Raw genomic sequence first — 10,007 nt, 5'->3', positions numbered from 1 at the left:
GTAGAAGGAAAAAAATTCTGCTGAATAGCAGCAGCATAGTGTAAGAACAGCAGGGTGAGTTCTTGCTCTGGTGTTAATTTTACAACAAGGCTTGAATCCAGTGCTGCTGTTAAGCTGCAGTGCTGAGTGTTAAAATATTATGAATGTACTGCTCATCTTTCTCTGTAAACTTTAGTTGGTAACATCATCAAGGAATTATGTCCTTTGTTGCAGATAAAGACGATGTGTAGTTTCTAGAGCTTGAAGCAAAGCCTTGATTTAGTTGAGCTGACTGTACAATTTGGGTGAGGACTAGTCCTGAACATTTCTGATGTGTTACACACTTTGCTGAAGTTCCACACCTCATGCATGAAGTGTATTCAACAGTCAGGCATTCCTAAATTTGGCACTGCCTATGCTTTATAAAAACTCATTACATCTAATACAAATTTTTTCTAATATAAATGAAAACACACTTCTGTGGAATACCTAAAAGGATTTGAACAACAGGAAAACTGATACCAGATTCTGATAGTTGAGTTAAAAATGAATTATTAACATTAATGCTTAAGCAAAGGAGATTCTCTGCCTGGACAACATAATGGATTTTAGTTTTGCAACTTACATTACACATTGAGTTTTATTAACGTGGATAGAATGGAGTATCAGCAAATCTTAGTGGTCCCATTAGATTATTTTACAGGCTCAGTGATAACCATGCTGCTCATCAACAGAACCTGCCTTGCAGTACATGAAGGTCTAATAAAAACTTGAAAGTGAATAGTAAATTCACATCAGGTTCCCCAAGCCTATTTAAATTGCTGTGTACGAAAAAATATATCAACGGGAAGAAAATATGTATTTAGCCTGAAAATGGTTCTTGTGGACCATCATGCTTTACAATTATTCTTTTGAACTATTTGGTGACATTTTAAAGGCTGTGAACTTTCATGTGGAGCTATTCCTTTAACCAATGAGACTTTCATTGGTATTTTAATGTAGACCCTTAGATAAAACAAGATACATTTCAAATATACAAGTGAGCAGAAAAATCTTTCGGGACAGTAATTTTCTGGAAGGATGTTACTGACGGCTTGACAGGACTCATTCGCAGTACAGACGTCAGCCATCCAGAACCTGAAGATTTGTTTCAGCTTGGCAAAAGCGTCAAATGCCTTGAAGAGTACGGATATGTGTGGCTAAGTTACAGGAACTCTGATATGACCATGCCATCCCCAACACTGAGGCGCTGAGAGCAAAGGACATGTTTTGTTAGCACGACATTAGCGGTCTAACCTTTGATTGAAAACTATTCGTGACCTTTGCTGCCAGCAGCTCGACGCTTGAGTTGTTCGACTTGAAGTCAATCTGATTTCCCCTGCAGCCCCGCGCTGGCATCACCGCGCTCCGGCTGTGCCACGATGCCAGCGGTGACTGCGGCTCCGTCCCGGCGGTGCCACTGGGAAACCCCTTCCTTACACACTGCCAGGAAGAACACTGGGGATGTTTTGGTATTTTTCCCGAGCGCTGGCAGAACTCTTATTTCAGCCGACAGACACCGGACGTGACCGTGGCCCAGAGCGGGGCGGCGGCCGATTCGGAGCTGCCACAAGGCGGTCTCCGCTGCCTCCCGGGGCCGGCCGCCAGCGCTCGGCGCTGCGGGATCACCGCGATCGGCAGCGCCGTCTCCACTCGCCGCCTGCCAGCCGGGAACCTCGCCAGGCTCTGCGGCCACGACCTAGCCTCCCGCATCGCGTATCCCGTTCTCCGTATCCCGTACCCCTTACCCCGTTTCCCCACGCCGTGTCCCGTTCTCCCCATCCCGCATCCCGCCCCCGTTCCTGTACCCCGCGCTGCGGGACTCGGCAGCGCCGCCCAGCGGCCGCTCGGTCCCGCGGGAGGCAGCGGCCTCCCCGCCGCGCGGGCGGGGCTCCCTCAGGCCGCGCCGCCATGTTGGCGGGGCCCTGGCTGCTGCTTTTGGCCCAGCCTTGCCATGTTGAGGAGTTGGTCCATGCCCCGGTGCTCGTGCTGTGCTGAGGAATGGCCTCAGCACTTGTAAGAACCGGGTGCTGGTGAGGTGCCATGGCCCCTGGCTTCTGTGCAGCCCAACCACAGAGTCTGCCTCAGGTAGAACGATGTCCAGACTCTTCCCTCATGGATCAAAAGTTGTCACAGCTGACCCCCGTGTTCTGTCATACCCTGGGGATGCTGCTGATCCCTCATTGATGCTGAATTCTCTTGCACAATCCTACTTCTATTTATCACCGACTTTATTTATTTAAATCAAGTCCATGTTGTGCTAAGAACAGCACTATTGAAATTGGCAAACGTGGTTGGACTTTGCTGTGTCCAGTGCTGAGCAAGGTCCTGGCACAGGGCCCCATGTGTAGCCACAAACCACAGCAGGGATCGGTGCTGACATTACCAAAAATTCTCTCAATGGTGTTTGGTAGGATTAGAATACTACACTTTACTCTCTTCCACCCCCTGGATTGGTAACTATAGATATAAGAGATATTTTAGAAACAGCTATGTTGTGCCCTAATACAGGCATTCCTGTTTTCCAAAATTTAGCAGGATGTTGGAACTGGCTGATGCACCTGGCTCTGGAAGCAGCCGGGAATAAAAGGTCATCCTCAAAGGCAACTGGCATGGATGAAGTTTTGATTTATTAGTTATTCATTTTGTGCACCATAATGGTTGGTTTGTCACTTGCTCTGGGTATTTTGTAATATTGTAATTATTTATCCAGTGGCACCTTAGACCATTCATGCAACACACAAAACAACCCACCTCAGCTGTCTCTGTTAATTGAGAACTGCAGCTTTAAGTTCTTAACTTCCCGGTAGCTTTCAGAGCTACATATTTGTGTGGATTATTTAGCTGTGTTTTGGGTTGGTTCATATTCTAACATTCCTAGTAATGAATATATAAAGTACTTTGTGTCTAAGTGGCATTAGTTAGACAGCTGCGGTTACAAACAGCCCACATAATCACATTAAATCAATATTAAATGTGTGCTACTGAATAGTTGTCTTTGGGATGTTGATGGTCCCAATTTAATTTAAACTTCATCCCACTAGTGCTTCCAAAAAACCTCAGAGGAAAACAAATCAAAAATCAAATCCCCAAACGAATAACTCCAAATGGAATAACAGATCTTTCATAATTGGTCCACAGTGGCTTCATTTAGGTGGATGTACAAGTGTGTGGTGTACAGCAGCAAAAAGTCCAAAACCTGTTGGCTGTTCACTACAAGAGAGGGAACAACTGTGGAGAATGGGTGTCAAGATTTTTATTTTTTTTTTGTGATAAGAGAGTTTATTTGAACTAGGAAAATAGAAAAGACTCATTTGAGTTATGATTTCGTGTGAGGAGAAGATGTAAATACTAGAAGTTTCTTTAGAAAGCCAGTTTGTCCTCAGTGTGATGCAGCTGTGCTGCTCTTGGTTCTGTTTGCAGGATGGCCAAGAATAGATGGTGAGGGCTGAAGAGAGGCAGCAACAAGGAAACCTGACACTTTCCTCTGGAGCTAGTTGGTATTCAAAATGGAGACTCTTAAATCATCTGGTTATAACAAGGACTAGATATTCTCCCTTGGATTTTTTTTTGTGCTGGGCTTGTGTTCATGGTCTTCTCTTTCCATGCTTGGGGCTGTGTTCAAGGTGAGGGCAAAAATGATTTAGTTTATCTAAATCTCCTGGTTGGGAAGTTGCAGATTATTGCAGGGAGTGGTGCATTGAGTGGAAACCCATTTCAGTGTCCAGTAGTCACTGGAGATGTTGTAATTTTTATCTCTAGTTGTTAATTAGGTCTTAAAATGTTTTAGAAGAAACTGCATACAGAAGTTGTGTGCTATATGTATTATGGGAGAAACAGAAAGTGAAGATATACCTGCAAGGGAAGTGAGAATTCTCCCTTTAAACAGAACAGCAGGAAGAGAACCTGGTTTGTATGAAAATATGTCTTTCAACAGATTGAATATCTAAGGAATAACTTGGGACTTTAATCATCGGGACTTCTGTTTGTGACTTGATGTAGTAAAGATCATCAGGTCAGTTTTAGTGTATTGTGGTGCTGCTAAGGTGAAGTTTCCTTGTGCCCTTACACCAAAAATGGTGCTTAGGAGATGTAGGTCATGCCTGGCAGGTATGGGTCAGGTGAACTTGGGTCCGTTCTTTAGTTGTGTTCCTTCCATTTGCTGGGTCCATTCTTTAGTTGTGTTCCTTCCATTTACTGCTGCTCCAGAGGTTGCCCAGCAACTCTTGTCTGTTTTATGCAAGTGAGTTGTTAAGGAATGGAAAGAGGAAGAAGTAAAGACAGAAATGTTGGATTGTCAAAATTATTAGTAGCATCTAAAACTAGATTTGGAGTAGTGTTGTGTGTGTGCATTTGTACCTATATCTGTGTGTATAGATATGTATAAATGTATAAAAATTGGTACAGTTTGGAAAGAAAGGAGATGACCCATTTAGCCAACATTTCCAAAATGGAAAGGTTATGGTCCTTGTTCTCCTCTCAAGCTGTCTGATGGATCAAAATCCAGCAGTAATACAACAGTGTAGCCTTAGTGAGGGCATTTACTTTTATGTCGAGATTTTGATTCAACATATGAAAAGTGAAAAAATATTACCAAAAATCAAGAACGAAAACAAAATACGTTTATCTTTCTGTTTTCTTTTGAGACACTATAAATAGGCATTTTAATTCAGGTGTGTTTGACTTGGTTTTGACAGTGAGAGAAGCTAAAATAGCTTAGCAGCAGCAAGAAGTTTTGAATTATCATCTGCCTCTGTGCTAACCTGCATTTTAGAATTATTTCAGCTAAGTGCAGAATTATGTTCTGAGTCTTAGCATTCCCAAACAAATCAGATCACTGATGTAATGACAGATGTGAATAGTGTACAAATATAGCAAATACAAATTTTGCTATTTTTCAGCTCATGGGAAAGGATGTCTGACTAGTGGATTTGCATATAGACTACACAGATGCTAAGTATTTTTCTTTAAATAATTACAATAATTTCTTATAATAAATACCTTTATTTAATTTGATCAGTGATGACAAGTAATGCAAGTTATTTTTGTTGATGTCATAAAATCTTTTAAGTAATTATGGTTTACGCCTCAAAATTAAATCACCATGTTTCATCTTCATTTGAGCTTTCTACAAAAGTGGTGATGGATAAATACTTGAGCACAGCGATTTGGGGTCTGTGGTACATTGCAGAGATCCAGTATTTAGCAGATACAGCCAAAATCAGCCCAGGGAAACCTTGAGTCTGTTGAGTCTTTTAGATCTGAGCTAGTGATGGGCTCCTCCAAAAGCCATGGTCTTAAACAGCTGTGAACTTAAGTTCAGATTCAGATCTGGTTTTGCTTTACAACTTCCTCTTATCTTTTTAAGCAGAACCAAAACCATGGTTTCAAGTCTCTTTTGTCCCGAAGATTAGATGTGTGGGCTTGAAACTTAAATCCGGATTTGGTGGTTTAGGCTTGTGCTAATTTTTTTCTTTTTAAAATGAAACAAAGTAAGAACAACCACCTCAGCAGCTGGCCAGAAAAGCTGCCATTTTACCATACTGAAATTGGGATTCTCAGATTAAGTGTAAAATTGGCCTTTAGGAAAGGGAAGAACATAAGAAGCTGCCCTGAGACAGTTGGCAGGTGGCAAATTGACAGAGGATTTTCCTCTAGACCTGTGCTAGGCCCCTCAATCTTGACTTGAAACCAAGTACTGGAATGATAATGTGTTATTACTGCTGAGCAGAGAGTGCTTCCAGCACAGAGAGCAGCTGTACACATACAGAGTGGGTGAAGGAGTCAGAGTACATACACCAGCCATTTTCTCTTGCCAGTGAGTATGTAGACATGGAATTTGGAATTGCTGCTGGTTTTCTGCAGAAATTGTTCTATTCTATTGCATTATTTTCACAGCAGTGTTAGGGTTCTTTCAATTACACATCTTTTGAAATTGATTTTAAAAAATTGCATTCTTCTTAGTTTACAAATAGGCACTGGCACCAGGCTAGTGGTTTTGTTTTTTGCATGGTTGTGGGGAATTGTTTAATTCTCCTTTCTGAGTCCTCTTTCTCTAGGTCAGCAGCCAGCAGCGAGGAACATCAAGTAAAAATAAAACTCCTATTTTTAGTTCAGCTACATAATGTCCTATTTATAATACTGAAATTTCAGCTACTACCTGGCCCCTTTCAATTCAATGAACCATCTCTTCTTTGTTAGACCTCATTGCTCTTTTTTCACATCTGCCCCTTTTGATTCTTCTGTAATTATTTATGTAGGTCTGGGGATGTTTTCCAATGGGGTTTTTAATTCTGCACAGTGCTGAGAGTGATCAGTTAGGTTAGAAGTAAGGACAAGTAGCAGCTGGCAGGGTATACTCAAAACTTGACATAATTTATCCTCAAAATTTTAACACCATGAAACTCTTGGTGGGGGGGAAGCAGCTGCAATCATAATGATATATCAGTTGATCCAGATAAATATTTGCTTCTGCTTTTAATCCCTCGTGACTACTGGAAAACATGATACTTCAACTTCATTTTCCTTAGGACTATTCATGACAATAGTCTTCTTCCCTTCCCCCCGTTTTGTTTTGTATAAATTTTAACACAGGCCAGGGACAGGGATACAGAGAGAAACACATACACAAACATCTCCGAGCTAGCCAATAAACTGCCTAGGATCTGGAAGTGAAATGGTTAAACATGTGTTGAAAACCTCAGAGTGCAGCTGAAGTCTGGGGTTTTGGCAAGTAAAAGATGGCTCTCAACACAGGACCTTAGGAAAAACGCATTTGTCCGAAGGCACTTTTTACCCTGCCCGCAGTCTTGGAGATAAGGCAGGAACTGTAACAGGAATAGTTCCAAAATGCATTTGTCAGCTCAAAGAGCAAGAAGGAAATGTTGATGTGCTCCTGGGCAAGGTTCTGGTGCCATCAGAGAGTGGACTTCAAAATGGAGATTTCATTCTGGTTAAGCCAAAACTAATGTAGAATAATTTCCAGTTAGAAGCAGCTTATGAAATCAGATAGACCCTATTATCCACTGGGGACCAGACACTGAAAACATTTTATTTATTTCCTCCACATGATGTATCTCACTTGAAGGAAATGAAATGACTTGTAAACCTACAGCTTTTCAACGGGGTTGAGTCATGCTAGAGACTGATGAGAAGTTGGATGGGGGCGGAGGAGGAGGGAAAGTAATTCTGGTAATGTGGAGACCTTGTCATTGTGTGGCAAAGTTTGAGTTTTAAGAACCATGATTATGCTTGAGTGAAATTTTTGCACGATATGTATGATACATGGTGCTGAGTTGTGTTGGAAGCTGAATAAATAGATTGAGCAAGTACTTAGCCAGGCACAGTCACGTTGTTGTAGCAGAGGTAGCAAAGTCTGATGGCTGGAAACAGCCATTCTTTAGGAAAATGGGGAGCTGCTTTAAAAGACCCAAAATAATAAAAAAGCACAACTTAAAATCCCCGAGCAACAAACCCTGTAACCCACAGCATTCAGTGGCAGAGGTACAGAATACTTTATGTAATTAGATTCCAGGTACAAACGGCTCTGCATTTCACAAAATTTCAGTTATCTTCTGAACAACAACAAAAAGCTATTGTTTCTTCCTGTCCTGTTTCATCTCATTTGAATATAAATCTAAAGAGAGTTCCTCCTCCTCAGACAGCTCTTTTTTTCTCCTTCTTCAATATGCAGAATAAACAATATAAATAAGTAGAACTAAGTGAGGTATAAATAAAGGGAAAATATCAATCTTATGACTGCTCTGTCTCAAAACCTTCATCTGTAGTTGGGTAAAAGATTCTTTTTGGAGAGGGAAGTGATGGTTGGAATGAGGTTAGGTGGAATAAATGTGTAATTCCATTGTTATATTTAGTATTGCAGGATCTGTGAGCCAAGAGAAAGGTAGCAGGGTACAGATGTGCAAAAGAGGAATGTTTGAGGGTTTTCAGTGCCTGCTTGAGGAGAGACCATATGAGTGAATGAGGTCAACAGAAGGGTAAAAATAGACAATGTGAAAAAGGGATGGAGTGAGAAGAGCCCCCTGGAAAGTGTCCACAGGATGTGAAGGGAGGAGGAGGAAGAGCAGACCACTGAATGGAACTCTAAAAAGAAGGGCAAGGAGGAAGCCCACAGTATAAACTGTACCAAACTGAAGTTTTAGGGAGAGATGGGTAATTTGTGATGTCAAAGGTATCAGTGGGGATCTGTAATAGATTTGGAGAAGACAATATTGGGTCTTGTATTTACAAAGCTGAGCAGTGATGGCTGGGACAGCTGTTTCAGCAGAAGCTTGAAAGTACTTTTCTGTAGACATGAGGTGGAGACTCACAGCAGCTTCCTGAGTGAAGAGATTCCCATTTTTAACCTTCTTTACCTTTAACAGGTTATGATCATTTCATGTCTTGTAACAGATATCCTCCAGCTTTTCATTAAGTGACTAATATTCTTGCACTTTATACAGTCATAAATAATGTATGTTAGATGTGACCATTCCTGGCAGAGCTCCAAGTTCTTTTTCCACAAAGAAACATTTGTTTGCCTTCTACCTAATAACAATCAAAGCAATGAAGACACTGCCATAGTATTTTTGAGGTATTTGGAGTGTTTACTGCAACGTAATACATTCATTGCTCATTGCATTCTCCACATAATTTATTTTAAAGACAAACACCCGCCCCTTTCCTGAGCTCCCTTCCTCCATTCACCTTTCACTTTGAGAAGAATCCTTTCCAAAGCAATCAGCTGGATCTGACCCAAGTACAAATATGCCAAATTATGCCATTGTTCTGTTTTCCTGAAATATTTTTCCACCCCCTGCCCCGTTGTTTAATGCAAACCCATTTGATCCTGTTCCCTTGGCCGTGTAGTACACAGCACATACATTTAGTGTAGCCTTGCAATTATTTCTGTGTATTTAATTTCAGTATCGCTTTTTGTCATTTGTTTTCATCAACCTTTAAAAGTTTCAAACTGGTAAAGTTTTCAAAGCTCATGCTTTCCATGTTTCTGGAGCCTGAAGTGCTATCTTAGTATATCTACATCCACATATGCATTTAAAGATCTTCACTTAGAGACTGGTTTAACACAGGAGAAAAGTAGTATGGAAAACTTGTTCCTGGACACCGTGGTAATTCAGTCCATTTATATTAGAGAAGAACAGTTCATGGAGGCAGTGATGCCTTTGAATATTTTCTCTTCATTAAATGAGAAGCTGCCATTGCTCTAGAGCATGGAATGTGACCACTGGTTGCTTTTGCACACTTGTGCTCTGCCTGCTGTGGATGAAAGGTCCTGAGAAGTAATGCAAAAAGTGTGTGAAAACGGTTTACATCCCTGGATCTTTGATTCTTTAAGGTCACCAGTGTACTGAATGGGATTGAAAATATTCTCCATAGCAGAGAGAATATTTAGGAATGTAGATGATGAATGATTTCCTATGGTGATACAACCATTCAAGCCTGTCTGTTTCTCAGACATTAATGGAACAGATTAGGTTTGTTCCCTGGGAAAAGGGACCAGGGCCTGTCTGTTGTGTTGTATCAACCAGAATTACCAGATAAAACTTAAGGTGAAATTCCACCAGGAAGCAGCTGATCCTCTTTTTCTGGTATGTGTGAGAATTATGACTGGAACACTGCTTCAGTTTTTGCCATAAACATCTTGATTTTTTAAAAAAAAAAATTCTTATGTAAAAAATTACTAAGATAAAGGAGAAATACAGATTCCATTTGATATTTGAATATGTATGAGAAAGAGAAGGCTATTGTAGGGGACATCTTCATATGAGAGAGTCTTATTCACAGGAAATTGGGAGCACAGTTCAAAGAATATATTTAAGAAGGCAGCATTGAAGCAGCCAGAAGAAGATGTGTGATGAGAGAGTACTGCACTCATAATAAACAGAAATACAATGCTACTGCACTCAGTAATGACGTGGAAAACAGTATGGAACTATCTTCCACTGAGATGGAGATAATGAAGCAGAGAT

This window comes from Sturnus vulgaris, chromosome 12 (assembly GCF_052056855.1).
Source record: "Sturnus vulgaris isolate bStuVul1 chromosome 12, bStuVul1.hap1, whole genome shotgun sequence".
NCBI classification, from domain to species: Eukaryota; Metazoa; Chordata; class Aves; order Passeriformes; family Sturnidae; genus Sturnus; species Sturnus vulgaris.
The sequence above is the reverse complement of the archived record's forward strand: the minus strand, read 5'-3'. Positions refer to the sequence as shown.